We start from the raw sequence: 18,718 nt of genomic DNA on the forward strand, positions 1-18,718 counted from the left end.
ATTCAGAAGTAAATCAATATCAAAATATTTCTCAAAAATCTAGTAATCATAACAAAGTGATTGCAGAAGAAAAACTCAGTCCACTAATCACAAGTTGCACTGTGCTGTGGAGAGCTTTGACAAGGGTTAACATCAGGAATTGGACTCCTTCTGAAAATAATCTGGTATGTCCTTGAAGTGTTCCTTTGAACCTCCATTTTTCATTACCCACTGATTTAAAGTGTAACGTTTAGTTGGATACTGTGAAATATGGCTGCTGTCCATAGTTGATGCAGACCTTTTGAAATAATTTCTTACCAAATTTTGATTTGTTTGTATAGCTTTAAAACATTTCTGGGAGTCAATTTTCTGTGGGAATAGAATAATTAGTTGAGAAACAATTTTATTAATATTGAAGATGTTACGCATGATAGTTACAGAGTGATCTGTGTTAATGCCCATTGCTGCCCAGGTGGCAGATCGATCAATGTCAGCTGGCAGTGCCGCTCCTAAAAAAAAATTCCACTCATAGTTGGTTCATAAATGTTTCCTATTGTCTCAATGTTTTTACAGCAAGCTACAATGTTCATTCTAAGAGTATAGGCAGCCAATTGTTAAATCAATAGTTGGCTCTCTTGACTCTCAACATATCAAATTCATAGTGTCAATGGGAACTGCATCATCCCGTCATTGCAGATCCTCATTGCTATCCATAACACTTTTTCCTTGATGAGTTTGCACTTGCTTTTTAGGGGATCTACATTGTCGTGCAAAATGTCCTTTCCTTTGACAATTATAACATGATCTATGATTTATATATATATATATATATATATATATATATATATATGCTGAAAAATAAGAAGACGTGTGCCTAATAGTGTAGTATTTAAATAACAGCAAATAGTGCTCAAAATAAGTAATGTGCGTACCAAACAAAAACTTTCAATAAAGCTTATCTGATGTCCAGGTCTCCCTCATATGGTCAGGAAACAGCTGCCAATAGATTCCGGAGATAGGTACCCTCTTATATGGACCTTATAAAGAAGTGATCAGGTGCTGAAATCAGGAAAGAGCAGCGTTGTGTGTTCCAGCAGCACGGCCAAAAGTGTCTGACACTGACACTGACAGAGCCTCATACTATGCTGCACACACAGGCTAGTGTTCCTATGTAACCCTCTCTGACGACTGCTCCAGGTGTTGGAACACACAGCCTAATGCAGGCTCTCTTGACTCCTCTCCTTCCTGTGCCATAGAGCCCAGCCCCAGCAGGGACCACACATCCTCTTCCAGGACAAACTCCTTAAGGAAGAAAGAAGAGGAAGAAAGAACAGAGGGGAACACCTAAGAGAGTTGTGTGTCCCGATGATGCGGCCCGCTGGGCGTTGCGGTTGCTAGGAGACGCTTGTGATGCCCCTGGCCATGCTGCTGGAACACACAACGCTGCTCTTTCCTGATTTCAGCACCTGATCACTTCTTTATAAGGTCCATATAAGAGGGTACCTATCTCCGGAATCTATTGGCAGTTGTTTCCTGACCATATGAGGGAGACCTGGACATCAGATAAGCTTTATTGAAAGTTTTTGTTTGGTACGCACATTACTTATTTTGAGCACTATTTGCTGTTATTTAAATACTACACTATTAGGCACACATCTTCTTATTTTTCAGCACCCTTGTTTACCCGTGGCCATACGGATCATTAGAAGATTGCAGCCACCTGTTATCATCAGGAGTGTTTTTTTTCGCAATTCACATATATCACAAAGAATTAATTGGTGACATTGTTTGTCACAAGACTATTTACAGAAGGGATTCCAAAAAAATTTGTGCGCCAGTATTTTTATATAACTTTATTTTATATATATATATATATATATATATATATATATATATATATATATTTATGTATTATTTTTTTTCTTTACGACTGGTACCACTATTCATGTTTCTCTGTAGTTTTGCCAAATCACAAGTGGCTTGGGCAGCTTCAACCTGTAGGTTCGTAAGCTTAGTTTCTGTGTTAATTTTCTTTGACACCAAATTATCTTCACAATGAACTGCTAAAGTTGCTAGACCCTCAGGGGCTATCTTACACCATAGTGGATCATTTATAGTCAACCTGGCTTTTATTTGTAACATGGGAGCAAGTGCCCTGTATTCAAATATGTCATCAACTCCCCCATCATTTTGCACATCAGTTTTGAACCTATCCCAATATTCCGGAACTGCTTCTGTAGGACTTTGTTTAATCATCGTGATTTTTCCCCAGTTAGGCTGGCATGGAAATTTCTCTGTAAACACCATCATCAAATTCTTCCATTCCTTATCTAATGCTTGTCTATCAGTGTCTAAAGCTGGTTTAAAAACCATTGCATCCCAACCTGCCTCATGAATTGATGCAGTAAATTCCTGATCAGTAAGTAATGCAGTAAACAACTGTGCCATGTCTTTGTGCATAGGTGCATATCTCTTGTATAACCTCTCAAGTTTAATTTTAACTTCTGCTGGATTTTTCCTATACTCTGCACATTCAGTACAAATCTGATTCAATTCTGCCCTTGTCCACGGAACATGTACTATAGACCATGATTTGTCTTCATCAGTTGTCACTAATCTTAGGGGAGCTTGTAGGATTGTTTTATTTTGGAAATCTTGACTACGTGTCCCAGCAGTTATAATATTATCTGAGTGTACATTGCCATATATTTATACTGTCTGGTTTTCTTATGTCTAGTTTATTCTCCTCCATTTGAGGAGCAGATGCAGTAGCATTCCTCTTTTGTCTAGCCAATGCGATTACTGCTGGCAGAACATGTTCTCATGGATATAACTGTTCCGGTTCAATTCTTCTAACAGGCATAGTTTGTACTATCAGAGGGGAATTATCTCTGGACTTGTCCTATAACATTAAATTCCCTTTTTCCTCAGTCTGATATGAAATTTGATGCACATAAGCTGGGGGAAACATACAACTAGATGATTCAAGCCACAAAGTATAGAATTTCCATTCCTCTCTGTTTTTCCCCAATTTATCTCTTAACATTTTCCACTTATCTATATAAAAAGTACCAACCATTGGTATATCTGTATATTTTGCATGCCATTTCCTGAGAAATTTCACAGTCACACCTCTATAATTCAGATACATCACACTTGCTGGACTGCCGTACGGGATCTTTATCATTAGAGATTTATCCACCAAGGATTTTCCTTGTCCCATTGTAAAGGCTTATCTTTTCTTTATAGTCCAGGAAACAGTATCCAATACAATGGTAACAGGGTCACTCTCCTATTTAAGGAAAATTGCTCAACTTATTTGGAAACCTCATTATCTTGTCAGATAAATGGGTCTGAACAGACACACGTGTTACACACACTATTAAACTCGGCTTTGCAGTGTATACAATGTTTAACAATAAGGAATGTCCCTTAACTGTCCAGTGTATGGGAGGTTAACCGTAGCTTCCCCCCCTCACTCTGGTTCCTGTCCAGACTCTGCTGGCGTAATGCCTCAGCCAAGCACACACACAATCTCACAACAATTCACTTCCTTATTTAGCAAGATATGGAAGGCAAAATACAAAATGCAAACATGTATTTCTTCAAACAAAAGAAACTGCAATTTCCTTAAAGTACATATCTTATCACATCTAAAAATTATATAAAACTGGTTCCATATTTACAATCTTCAACAAGACTTCAATAACACACAAACAAGCAATGACACACAAAGGCAGCTGACCCGAGACAGAAAATTCAGAGCAGAAGTAAGAAAATGCGTTCTCAACTGTGGCCACAGTTGGTCCAAGTCTCCTAGCCCAATGCCTGCCTTCCTTCTATGTGTGTCAATGTTGGAATGATCTCAGTGATTCCTCCAAAATTGATATGGAAATAATCAAATATACGAAGAAGTCTCCTTGAAGATTTTATTTTTATGCACGCATGTACAGAGCTGGCAGTACATCATTGCAAGCTGCCCATACATTGATTTTACAGAAATTATATACCAAAAATGAATTCACATATAAACCAATCAAATGATTTCAAACAGTTGTCATTATTTCACTCCCCTAAGATCTAAACTAATCAGTAATTATATTACCTCCTAATTGTATTAATAATGAAATATGTGCACATATAAGACATTTTCATTAAAGGCATAGTTATATAAAAACAATTAGCAATGGTTTCATTCAGCCACCATTTTGTCTTCTCGCTGCCATATCAATGATTTAGCCCCAGAAACACAACATTGATGTTGATCTCAATGTTGAACCTTCCTATAATACATAGGGATTTTGTTTTTGATTATGTGTCAAGTAATCATTATATGATCAATGAGAGACCCCTTATGTATATGGAGGAGTTGTAGCTGCATCTGCTGTGGGCTATGAAGAGAAGCTGCCCTGGGCGAGGAAATCCACACTAGCCGATGAGAGTGCAGGAAGGAAGATAGGGTAAAGCTACTTAAGTTCCAGCATAATTATAAGCTATCAGTCTGTACAAAGATCCAGTGTAATAATAACTCTTTCCCAGGGATTGATGTCCATACCACAGATCTTTCCTTTAATTACACTTACAGTATAAAATATTGGGACACCAACTGAAGAGGTGGTTCCCAAAATGTTTTAACTATCCATTATTGGTAAGATTCCAAAGCAGCTTGAGACTATGTAATTGTGTGTATTTGTATATTTATATTATCTATATTTTGTGACAATGGTTGTAATGTTTATATGTTTTTAATAAATATGTTGAAAACTTTTAGTGAACCTAAAATCTACTCATCTCTCTGGGCATTCTTGATATTATCAGGAGCTTGCATCAGTAATGTTTAATAAATGCTCTTAAGAATCCTTTTAGAGCTGTTGATGTGAAAATATAAAATATAGTCTCAGCTGAAGTATGATCCTATATATATGCTAACCACTAATTATTATTAGCTCAGATTATTAATCAGCATAGGTAAGTGGTGCAATTAGATTTTTACAATGTGTTAATTATTATCTATTACATTTCAGTACATAGAGTTACATCGCCAATGATAAATTTACGACCTACACACCTTGATATCTGTAATTTATTTTCCTTGATGACAAGACACTAATGAAATTAGCCATAAATTTTGAGTTGCTCTAAAATAAATTTTGAGTTGCTCAGCAATTAACAAAAAGCTATATGTATGCTTGATTAGGTGAGTATGTAAAACTGAATGTTAACTTTGTGTCTATAACCACTTACAGTATATTAGCATCAATTGTGACCATGTGTCATACTGTAGCATATCAATAGTTGTTTAGAGAGTAGAGGAGATGGTTGTAATAGAAGGGTGATAGAAGGGTGAACGTAGAGTACAGTAAATCATTTTTGCATCATATCCTATTTGAAAACTAAGTTTGTTTATGCAGGTGACTCAGTTTTTAAAAAAAGCCTGAATATGAAACCACACCCACCTGAAATGTCGAAGAAGCACACCTACCTGAAATGTCCAAGGGTAGGGTCCCTTATGGGTATGTCTTCCAGTTTGATGTATTGTCCCTGTCACTTTAACTGAATGCTGACCCTATAAAAGGAACATCGCAATCAGCTCAAATCTCTAAGGATGGAGGAATATCTCCAAGAAGACCACCAACATATTACCGGGAATTGGGAATGGTCATTACAGATAATGTAGACCCATACCCCAAATTTTCACCTGGATGAAACCAATGACAGCTCCAGAGTGCAGGGCTCTCCTAAGACCAAAAAGTTGGTGGGAAAGATAAAACACATAAAATTAAGGCTCATTATTGTGACTCTTGTCACCTCGACCCGAGGTCTACAGCTCAGTGACCTGTGGTAGAAAGTAGATTCCCCACCCATGGCTATCAATTTGCTAAACCCTAATAATGTGCCCACCCCACTAACTAGCAATACACTGACCTAGTCCCAATGGCCTCACCCCATTGATTACAGAAACATGGCTGGGAGAAATGTAAATGTTTGAAAATGTTTTACTACCATATTATGTGGGAGACATACTGTATAAAACAAATCTGTCTGAGTAGTGTAATATATAGGGATTTTAGCATATTCTTGGTGTGGGTTGGCTTTGCCCCATAAGCCTATAGTTGTTAATTATATAATCTGAATGAATATGGGCGGTAGGAAAAATAACACCTAAAAATTAAATAATAAGCAATTCGCCAAAATGATTTTTGTTGAATGTGATTATTGAAATGTTACTAATATCATCTACAGATGCTGCTGGTGAGGAACTCCCTCCAACCTCTAGAAGGCAGAGGGCCTATGTTGAGGGACTAGGACAACAACTTTAGACAATGCTAAGTTGTCTTGCCAACATGATAAAATAGTTGGACTTAATGGAGCAAAATCTTGTAAACATTTCATTTTTCTACAAAAAATATGATATACTCATAAAGATCATGTTGTTTACTTGAACACGATTTTTATGGTTTATTCAAATAAAGATAATTAATTATTTGTAAACAATGCGGTAATGTGAGGTCTTAGGGGTCAATCTAATTAGGTTTGAATTGTGAGGTGCGAGTTGCTATTTTCTCTTGAAACACACATAGCAAATTCATTTTGCAATCCAATTAGCAACTCGCACTGAATCAGTCACACTGAATTTGCATTTTTCCATTCGCTGAGATGGAAAGGAAAATCTTTATTTTAAGTTAAAATGTCGGGACACTGTGCTGAACCCCTTGGACACCCCCACTAATGACTAATTAGGCAATTGAAAGTTTTCAATTAGCTTAATTAGTCAAATAATTACATGTCATTTTTTAGGGTAAAAAAAATTGTCCTCAAATTACCCCTAAATCTAATTTTTTGTTAGTTTAGGCACCCCAAATTTAATTTCAATATTTTTTTACTTGAAAAAAAATTGTTTTTTTATCATTTTTTTTATTTTTCAAGGTGACCTCAAAGTACCCTAACACCACCTTTTTTTTCCTACTTTTTTTTGGCATTTTTCGTTTAATTCATTTGAGATTAAACAAAAAAGTTAGTTCTTTTATAATTTTCTTGCATTTTTAAAACTAAGCACAGATCAGCCATTTGACACCATTTAAAAACCTCCATTTTGGGTGGTCAGGGATGGTCTTCCCACTGTTTCATCCACTTCTCTCAAATCTCATTTGGCAGTCAATTCGCACCCCTCCACTGTTAGTAGTGCAAATAGGCACTTTTAATTGGATTGGAGAATTCTCAGGAGTGCGCATTGATGCAAAGATTGCTAGTTTCAAGAACAAACTCGCTACTCGCAATTCACACCTAGTTGGATTGATCCCTTAGTGTTGCAGTGACTGTGTAGTATACAATTACCTAATAAGGTGTAGCTATACTGAAGGTGAGAAACTGTTTATTGGTTAAAAATGGCACAGTCCCATGGCATTGTCAAAGGGCAATACATAGACAATGAATATATATATCATAATGTAGTAAGAATCATGTTTCAAATAAATCCAAATAATTTTCAATTGGTATGTGGCACTACAACTTAAATATGCAATGTTAATGTAACAGTGTAACATTATGATGTAAGATGTCCTTAATTAATAGGGAGTAGTTTTTTATTCATAAAGACAACAAACTGTGTTATGTGCATCTGCTAATGAATGTACTTCACGTTACATGAGCATGTATGTTTTAGGTTGATTTACGTATTCATGCACCTGCTGTAAACATGGTGCATACGCTACTTTACTAATGCAGAGTCAGGCACATCTTTTGAGGTCAGAATATGCACTTAAATAAGCTTTTGTTCCACTTGCCTTGTTGCACTTGCCTTAAACCTAGCACATATGCTGCTGATGCAGAGCTGGATACATTTGTGGTGTATACTGATTTATTTATTAACAGTTATTACAGTTACTTATATAATGCCAGCATATTCTGTTGCGCTTTACAATTGGGAACACACAGTAATAAAACAAGACTGGATAATGCAGACAGACATAGAGGACAGAGGGCCCTGCTTGTAAGCTTACAATCTATAGGGACAAAGTCATTGATACTCAAGGATAGGTGCTACCTATTACATATTGGTCCAGACAGATTGCAGAGGTTCTTGCTGGGTTCTATGATTCAGTCACACAGAAATGTTGGCCTAGGGTCAGCAAGATGTGAAAGTGGAGAAAGAGAAAATTTGTAAACTTTTATGTAGACTGTATAGAGGGGATGTAATAGGGTAGGTTAGCATATGGGGGTTAACTGGGTGGTACTGGAATTTGATATGCTTGTATGAAGAGGTGATTTTTCAGGGAATGCTTGAAGGTTTGGAGACTAGATGAAAGTCTTATTGTACATGGGAGGGCATTCCACAAAGTTTGTGCAGCTCCAAAATGTCCTGAAACCATGAATGAGAGCAGGTAATGCGCATGGATGAGAGACTCAGACCTTCTGCAGATTATAGGGGTGTAGCTGGGTGTTATTTTCTGATAAGCAAAGAGATATATGTTGGTGTAGTTGGTTAGCACCTTATGTTTAAGTAAAATAATTTTTTATTGACTTCGGTAAAATACAGGTAATCAGTGGAGGAACTGACAGAGGGGAGCAGTAGACGATGAACATTTAGAAAGGAATTTCAGGCTCACAACTGCTTTAAAAATGGATTGTAATGTTGAAAATCTGTTTAGAGGTAGACAATAAAGGAGACTATTGTAATAATCAATGCGGGACATAATAAATACATGAATTAGAGCTTTTGTGTCTTGTGAAAGATATGGCTGTATTCTGGATGTTTTTAGATATATGTGACATAATTTGGTAACAGATTGAGTGTGAGGAACAAAGGACAGTTCAGAGTTAAAAATGAGGTTGATTGTAAAGTTATACATAGTGAAAGAGATATCGACTGCTAACTAATACCCCTTTTACACCAGTTATTGCTGGGTCTACCTGGGTCACAGCTCAGTGTAAAAGGGTCCCTGAAAATTAACCCAGGTCAAGTGACCTGGCAATCCAACCCAGGTAGCTACCAGGGTTGGACCCAGGATGGACCTGGATAATGGTGCAGTGAAAATGATGTAACCCAGTTTATCCAATCTGGGTCATGCCTAAAATGAGCTGATTGGTGGTTGTGGAGTAGTCACCTCCCAATTTTTATGACATCACAAGTTTAGCAGGGCAGACCCAAGTTCAGTGTGAAAGAGGTTGACCTGAGAATAACCCCGATCGATGGTGCTGTGTAAACGGTGTCTGACCTGGGTCTGACCTGGGTCGGGACCATGTCTGAAAACCCAGGTCAGACCTGGGTTTTTGGTGGAAAAGTGGTATTATACTGGCATGAGGAATTATTATTAATTCTGTATTTAAGTGTCGCAAACTCTTGGACGGATTGTGGATGCAACTCGTATTCAGGGAATTGGCTAGACCTATTCCTGAGGCACGGAGTCTAATGTGCCAGTGGTATTCACCAGGTAATAAGTCAATAGCACAATCCCAGTCCCTATGAGCAGGAAGAGTATTGGCTGCTCTCTTACTAAAGATGTCTCGGAAGGACGATTATGAAGCTGGAAGCTGAACTTCCGTAGAAACGACTGAACTCCGAATGGCTAGCTGAGGAGGTTTGATGGATGACAAACAGGAACCAAGGCATCAAGAGCCCCATGACAGAATTTGAGGTTCCTCCCAATCTAGCACAGGAGAATGCTTGTAGAGCCACGGAAGACCCAGGATAACCAGACTCTCGGCTGATGGAAGTAAATAGAATGCTATTGATTCCAGATTTCCAGATAGAGGGCCCCTACTTGCATCTTAATTTCAGACATCCGAGAGTGGATGGTCGCTATAGGAAGTCTATTCCCATCTACTCCGATGACACTGAGAGGTGTTTGAAGTGGCATAATCGGAATTCCCAGCTCTTGAACCTTCTTAGCCGTAATGAAGTTGCCATCAGCACCTGAGTCCAGAAAGGTCCTAACAACTTCAGAGGACCTCCTCAGGACCAGGGCCACATCTATTGAGAACTGAGGAACTACATGTTTTTTTTCTGACCACCCCTTGATCAATTAGGCCTTCCCATTTCCCAGGTGTTTTGGACAGTCGGAGAGAAGATGACCTGGTTCACCACAGTATAAGCAAAGTCTGTTTTTAAACTTCCTTTCTCTCTCCGTGACTGGAAGACAAGATTTACCAACCTGCATGGGCTCTTCTGGAGGTTCCACAGGTGCCGTGAAACGAGGAGTGAGCTTAACGTTAAACTGATGAACCTGTTCCTTTTCTTTTACTCTCTCCCTATGGTGAAGATCCACCCAGATACACAAGGAGACCAAGTCACCCAGAGAGGGTGGTAATTCCCTGGATGTGAGTACATCTTTAATTTGATTGGACAGACCCTGCATGAAAGTGGCAACTAAGGCTTCGTTGTTCCACCCCAATTCTGAGGCAAGGGTTCGAATCCGCAGCATACTGTCCTGCGGATTGATTGCCTTGTCTCAGTTGTAGAATAGCCGATCCCGCAGAGGATACTCGACCAGTTTCATCAAACACCCTTTGGAAAACTCTGTGCTGTTGTTAACCAGAGGATCATTCCTCTCCCACAATGGAGAAGCCCAAGCCAGAGCCTAACCAGACAGCAGCAAAATCACGTAGGCCACCTTCATTCTTTCTGATGGAAAATTCGCTGCTTGGACCTCAAATTGAATTGAACACTGGTTCAGGAATCCTTGACAATCCTTTGAGTCCCCGTCATACTTCGTAGGATTCGGGATGCGTAATGGTGCGGAAGTACTTGCAGCTTGTGCAGCCACCGTAGGTGGAGGAATGGATTGTATTGGTGTCAGATGAACGGTGCTGACTTGTTGCATTAAGGTCTGCAGACACTGCATAATCTGAGCTTAATCCTGTTCTTGTTTCTCGACTCTAGCAAGTAGATTCTTGAGCAAGTCTCTGGGTGATTGGTTACCAGCAGCATCCATGTTTTTTGGGCCAGAGTATTCTGTCACAAACTCTCGAACAGATTGTGGATGCAACCCATATTCAGGGAACTGGCTAGACCTATTCATGAGGTGCAGAGTCTAATGTGCCGGCGGTATTCACCAGGGACCCTCACAAGAAGGTATGGACTTGGCTGCATTTGACACACAGGTTGCGGCCCTCAGGTTCGGTTTCCCTATACAGGTACTGGGAGAATTGGTAGGAGTGCAGAAGACTTAGCGTAGTCGACTAGCCAGGTCAGAACCAAACAGATGAGACGGTGCCAGGGAGAAGACATAAATGGATCACAGGGAATAGTCGAGGTCAGAACCCTACCTGCCTCTTTAATCTACTTGCTGTATGGCATGCTCGCTTCTTTGGGAGCCATGGCCATCTGCACAACTTGACAGGGGAAGCCCGCGGCAGCAGGCGCTGGGATCTCCCTGCTTGCCGCTCATCGGCGCACAAGACAGGCAGCCCGGGAGGACGTAATCAACAGCAGGCACTGGGATCTCCCCGCCCGCTGGGAGGATAGTTAGATTTGAGTATCATTAGCATACAAATGATACCAAAATCTGAAAGAGCTGAAAATTTGCATGAGATGTGGTATAGATTGTGAAAAGCAGAAGACCTAAGACTGAGCCTTGTGGTGCTCCAACTGATAGAGGTAGAGAAGAGGAGGTGGATTCAGAGAAAGAAACACTGAAAAAGCGATTAGTTAAGCAGGATGAGAACCAGGATAGGGCTGTGTCCTGAAGACCTAGGGATTGTAGTGTTTTTATGAGAAGAGAGTAATCAACAGAGTCAAATGCAGCAGAGAGATCTATAAGAATAAGAAGTGAGTGATGGTATTTAGACTTAGCAATTATCATATTATTCACTACTTTATTCAGAGCTGGCTCTGTGGAGTGATGGTAATGAAAGCCTGACTGAAATAGGTCCAAAAAGTTCTGCAAGTGAATTGAAGTGTGTGAAATGGGTGTAGGCAAATTTCTAAGTAGCTAGTGTTGATAAGCCATAATTGAGGTATACAAAAGTTAATTATATTCATTAATATTTTCCTAATTACCTCCTCTTTAATTCATGTACATAGCATTTTCTCGGACATGATATTTAGAACCACTGTGTTGCAGCTTTGGACTGATTAATTAGTAAATGAGGAGGAGTATTAACTTTCCTGAACTATTTAAACAGTGAACTTCAAATAACAGACATAGCTTTGAAAAGATTGCTTAGTTAGACGAAACGTTCCAGCAGCTTTACATTTCAAAGGAGCAGATGGGAAACAGTTTATGAAGATTGTGGTGCACATTGTAATGAATTTGGCTCTGAAAGCTGACAGTACATGTTATCTGATGAAAGCAGTATGGGTGGCCTATTTAAACACAATAAGAGTACTATCTGGCTTCAACTTGGGTATGCCCAAATCTTGTACATTGATGTGATCTGTGTACAGGACTCTAAAATTAATCCAGTATTGTGAATATGTACTAATTACCTTATTACAGTCAGGATTACTGCATAACAGTCTTACTTATTATATTGCTAGCATTACTGCAAACCTACATGGATCAATTCTTGCTTGACTATTTTTAGTGCATTATTTTACTAAACTTCACACTTTCTAGCTAAAGTCTATAGTAATATACAACAAAGTTTCTTATTAACACAACTACTAGCAATAGCATAAACTATAAAATCATACAGAAATTAATTGTGGGGTACTGAATAGAACAAAGTTGTGGCGTGGTTGTGAGTATGAAAATTTAAACTGAGAATGAGTGGTTTGGGTGCAATAGGTCCAGTACAGCAAAAATGAGTGACAGGCAGGGTGAAGGTGAGACAGATACAATGAGACAGGTAATGTTAGGCAGAGGTTTTCCACTAGGAAAAAACAATTGATTAAACCTACATCTATTTCTAATGTGTATGTTCTAGCATCACAGCAAGCTGAAAAAATTAGGGGTACTGCTGCGGGTGTTGACTCTGTCAAATAACATATCCACAAAAAGGAAAGGCTGTCATTGATGTTTGACTTCACAGTATAAAATCAAAAGAAATTAAAACAATTTATAAAATATTCTTGTTAAACTCCAAGTGGTCTAATTGGATATGTTTGTGTGAGGGTTAGTAACATTACATCTTTGATAACAAGGGGCATCTGTGGACTTGAGAGTGTTCACCTTATAGTGCCACAACAACTAATTTCAAAACTTAAAAAAAATATTTATTCTAGTTAAAATCCAAGTGGTTATGGTTGGGTGTTGGAATGAAGGGCACTATTACAAGACCTTTGCTAGAAAAATGCTGCTGTTGAGATGTAACTGTGTGCATTAAAGCACAACAAAAAATATTAAAATAAACAACATTAAAATAGTTAAAATCCAAGCAGTTACAGTTGGGATTTTTTATGTGAGGGACAGTATTTTATATAAATGTATCACTGTGCGTATACAGTACACACTTAAAATATATTTTGTTTTTAATTTTTAGCTGCTTTGTGTCATGGAACACAATAGACTAATACATAAAACATTTATTAAATAACATATATAAAATCAAGGGCAAATTATGAAAGTTATTAATCTTTTAGACACTCAAATAAAGGTATTAAGTAAGGGACTTTCCTTCTTCCCTAGTTTCTCATTAAATAGATTCAACTGGGAGAAAGATCTTCAACTATTTATACACGTTTCTCCTCACTAAATTCTTTGCTAATAAAACAGATGTTGCCAACCAGAAGGACTTCATAACTAGCACTATGTCTACAACTACTGACATCAATATGAAAGAAATATATTGGGGAAAAGATGAATTAGAAGCACTACACACTTTGGAAGAATGCTTGTTAACTCAGGAAAACACATCTGAAATAAATATGAATAATTCTAGACCTATTATAAAAAGAAAATGAGATATTTTTCTCAGGCCAATATTTGCCCTGAGGTCAGGGTATTTATAGATATGATTGCAAAAAACTTGGGCCAAATACAATTCAATACAAAAAGAACAAAATCCAAAAATGATAATCTAAATCTAACAGAAAGAATGTCCCCAAAAGAAATCAGAGAATGGCCCAAAATAATTATTAAACCTTCTGATAAAGGGGATAACATTGTCATGTGACCAGTTGAGCTATACACAAAAGAGGCTACCAGAAAATTGGATGACAAGACTTTTTACAATCCTTTGCTTTTTAACCCCACATATAACTTACACATCAAATATGTGAGAATCATCAAGAAAGATAAATCAAAAGGAATGATCTCTAAGCAAATATATAGATTTTTAAATGAGGTAAAGCCAAAAGTCCTGGCGTTTTATCTTTGACCTAAAATCCATAAAATTCCATAGACTCCCCCGGCAGGCCTATTGTATCTGGCCAATGATGTCTATCAAAGCAAGCAAGTGTGTTTCTAGATATCCATTTAAGACACTAAGTTACTGGCCTTCTGTCATACTTACAGAATACAACAGATGTACGCCATAGACTAGATGATGTCATTATAGCTGAACTACATGTAACAAGTGACTTGGCTGGTGGTAACAAGAATTAGTCTTCAACTAAATAAATGAAAGATACACTAGCCAGATAACAACTAGATTGGCCAATTCTAGTGCTAGTCAATGGTTGTTAAACTCTATGATGTTTGGAAGTGTCAACCAATACAAACAATCCACTGACACTTCTGGATTAAATGATGTAGTGAACACAAACACAAAAACACAAATCTAACCCACTTGAGGAGTCCCATCTACTGCTGAAGGACTCCTCCTGATCTACACACTATCCAGATAATTACCTCTCATTTCTATATTTCTGCCACTCTCACCAACAGTTGACGGTTGACTGATCTCTGCACTGTGGTTCCGTAACAGAAATCAAAGCAGCATATTTCTGTTTGGCAGCAGTTGCCTCTGTGCTTATTCCATGCTGTCTGACTGTGTCTGTGCTCTCTCAGCCGATGTCAACTGCATCTTTCACACATCAGACAGTAGAAGCACATCAACATTTCAGGTGATGTAGTTCAGTAGCACATTACATATTTATCTTGAGATCTCAGGAGACCCCCCTTCTCCTAAATGCAATATCAGTTCCTAAATTGGCAAAGATTACTAACCCTGCTGAGATTACTAGACTGTAACATTTTTATCTGTGTGTTACACACATTCACTATTGTTGTCACTCTTTATATTTATTTCACCCCCTTTGTCCCCTTCCTCATACCATTGTTTATATATATATATATATATATACATATATATATATATATATAAATAAATAAATAAAATGTAACATGGGTGTAGAAATGAGCACTCAGACAGGCAGGTACTCGGCAAAGCAGTGTGTTTAATGGCATCAGACACTGCACTTTAGCATGCATAGGCTTCGGCCTGGACACTCTAGCAGATAACATAAAAAAGCAAACACAAGTAAATGTCCCTGAACTCTCAGTGCTTAATAGTCAGTCCCTGGCACTACAACACTCTGGCTTACTAAACTGGATGCTAGTTGGCGTCACTGTGAACGGGAAGCAATCGGGAAGCCGACTGCCTATATTCCGGCAGCTGGCTTCCCGACTGTCTTATGTAGACGCCCGCATTTCCCCGATGCCGGGAGACCAGCGCCCGGCATCACGATCGTAGTGATGCCGGGCGCCGCAGGTGGGCAGCCGCGGGGAGGGAGGGGGGGAAGGTTAGGTTTAGGGCTCCCGGGGGGGACTTAGGGTTAGGCACCACCCTGGGAAGGTTAGGGTTAGGCTAGGGGGAGGGAGGGTTAGGGTTAGGCACCCCCAGGGGGGACTTAGGGTTAGGCACACCCCCGGGGGACTTAGGTTTAGGTAGCGGGGAAGGGGGTGGTTAGGGTTAGGCACTTAGAGGGGGGATTAAGGTTAGGCACTTGGGGGGGAAGTTAGGGTTAGGCACCCCTAAGGAGGGTTAGGGTTAGGGGGGTTAGGTTAGGTTAATGGATGCTTACCTATCCACGATCAGGATTTCCAGCGCTGTCGGGCTTCCGCTGCGTCGCACTCTGCTCCTGTCGGGCTGTCACTGATGGGAATTTCATACCCATTCCCTGTGAACAGTGGGTGGATGAGAGTTTTAAACTCTTACTGTTCCTGAGTGATGAACTGCAGCTGGGTCTGTGTAACTGTGATTGTTTTTTTACTGTGGGGGCCAATGTGTGTGTTTGTTTTCTTTCTGTGGGGACCATTTCCTTTTATATTTTTTTATGTGGGGCTGATGTATTTTTTTTTCTGTGCCGCCCAATCTGTTTGTTTTTGTTCTGTGGGGGCCATTGTGTTTTATTTTTTTTCTGTATGTGTGTGTTTTTCTGTGGTGGCCAATGTCTGTTCTTTTTCCTGTGGGAGGCAAATGTGTGTGTTTTTTTCAGGTGAGGGACTGTTGGTGTGCCTTAGCAATTTTAAAATCTTGTTCTGTGTGCCGCGAGTTGAAAAAGGTTAAAATCACTGATCTAATAGGAGTGTTCCTCCATACATAACATTGGATAAATTCAAGTTCCACATACTGCACATCTTGACACCAACCTTCTTGTTTGTTTAATAGGGAGAAATGCCTCCAATATTGTATGGTTCTTCAAGGGGAATAAGATATCTTTTGTTTCCGTATCACTGGACAGAGCTGGCTAGTGCCACCGCTGCCTGTGCTGTGGCTTTTTTAGTTCTCAGTGTGCACTGAAGTATGTCTGTCCAAAGTGGAGATTTAAACAATGGTTGCTGGTAATATGAAGTCCAGCAGTATTGTAGTAAGTGTTCTCTACTTGAAAAGTGACAGCATAGGGCTGATTCAGGTTGGGACATGGATTGTAAAGCTGCACGCACACAGCTGTGCAATTCTGTCATCGTAAATATGCAAATACAGCAGGAGGTGTATGACAACCCCTGCTGCATTTGTGACCCAAGCACTGCAACCGAGGTTGCAGGCTGAAATCACCATCGCAACCATCAGTGGTTGATGGTCACGATGGTGAATGGTGCTGGGCCACCAGCCAGCTGAGTAAGCCTCAGTTTACTCAGGCTGGCCAGTTTGCGAGGCCAGGAAACTGCGTCGGTTGACATAAAATTATCTGACATACAGACATAGGGATAGCAGTGTAAGAGTGTGGACTTGGTGGGATCAGTGGTGTCTCAAACAGCTATAGAGGAAAATCCTTGGATCTACATCACATGTGAACAGAAAGGGTCCATAGTGCTATGGAGACAAAAATATTGGACCACTCAGCTCCAGTCTCTGTGGTTTAACAACCATGACCCAGAATATGATCCACCAAAGCTTTACCCACCAATCCCATCACTGCTATGCCACTGACTAAATACCAGATATGCTGGTTACTTTATTGTAAAAATAAATCAATGGACTTCTTCTGTTATGCCACTGATATTGAGGATGAACAAAGGTGGGCAACAACCAGAAATAAAAAGATTTGTGAGTGATTACTTATTTCTGATATGGAGAGGCCAAGCAGCTGCAGCAACAGAAGTCAGGTCAGTTAATAAAAGAAGTGGTGCTGGAGTGTATTGCAGCACGCACTGTATTTCTAAGGGGCATATTTATTAACATTATTTTTACTAAGATAATGTGAAAATGGATGTTCTCACACCTTTTTCACATTGTTTTAGTATCACATAAATTTATTAAAGGGCAATTAAAGTAGTTTTAGTGAAAAACTACTCCAAACCCTTCAATTCACATATTTTTAGTAAGCTGATCGCATTTCCCATATTTGTAATGGGAAATGCGATATGCCTGAAATTTACTAAAAATAAATTGTAAAAAAATACTGGGGAAAGCCCTGTGATAATGCCATCCTCAGATGCTGACAAGCAGAGTAGAGCCAGGAGCCAGACCTTGTGATCATCTCTGAAGATCATCAATTTATCTGAACACATCCTTAGCAAAGCCCAAAGTCAAGTTCTAAGCAAAGGTCTCTCCTTTTCACCCACCCATCAATTTGATAGATTCAAATGGGAAACAAACTTAAGACTTTTTGGAAGGAAACTCCTATTGACTAAGTTCCATAATTCCAAACAAAAGAGATCTGAAGAGATAACTATTAGCACAGATGCTGATGATATTTCCCAATTGGAGCAAAATGCTCTGGTAGCCCTGATGGAATTATATCAAGATACCACCCTACAATCCACCCATCCCAGACCTATATGTAAAAAGCGTTCTACCTTTTTTCCCTCGGAGACTTTATGTCCTGAAGTTGGCGTCTTCTTGAAATTGGTATCTCGTGATTTTGATAACATCTATAAACATCAACGACAAAGTAAACCACATGAGAACCTCACTCCTCTACACAAACAAGCGTTGGCACATATTAAGAACTGGGAGGATGTGGTTATTAAACCATCTGACAAAGGTGGCTATATCGTGATCTGGCCACTTAAACAATATCTTAAAGAGGCCAATAGGCAATTACAAGATGTCTCTTGTTATCAAATAACCCTATTTGATACCATTGATAATTTCAAAACACGCTATCTAAGGATCATAGATGGTGCTTTTTACAATGGTACGATCACTAAGATGGAGAATGAGTATTTGTGGGTTACATACCCAAGAACCCCTACATTTTACCGCCTCCCTAAAGTCCATAAAAACTTGATTGATCCACCTGGGAGGCCAATAGTTTCAGGTAATGGGGGACTATTAGAAAAGGCCAGTATTTTCCTTGATGTTAATTTACGACAACACGTTCTTAGCCTTCCATCATACACAAAGGACAAAACTGAGGAAAATACATGATATCACCCTGGATAACACTCACCTCCTTGTCAGTCTGGAT

The sequence above is a fragment of the Taudactylus pleione genome, unplaced genomic scaffold, assembly GCF_031769625.1.
Source record: "Taudactylus pleione unplaced genomic scaffold, aTauple2 ptg000015l, whole genome shotgun sequence".
Taxonomy (NCBI): domain Eukaryota; kingdom Metazoa; phylum Chordata; class Amphibia; order Anura; family Myobatrachidae; genus Taudactylus; species Taudactylus pleione.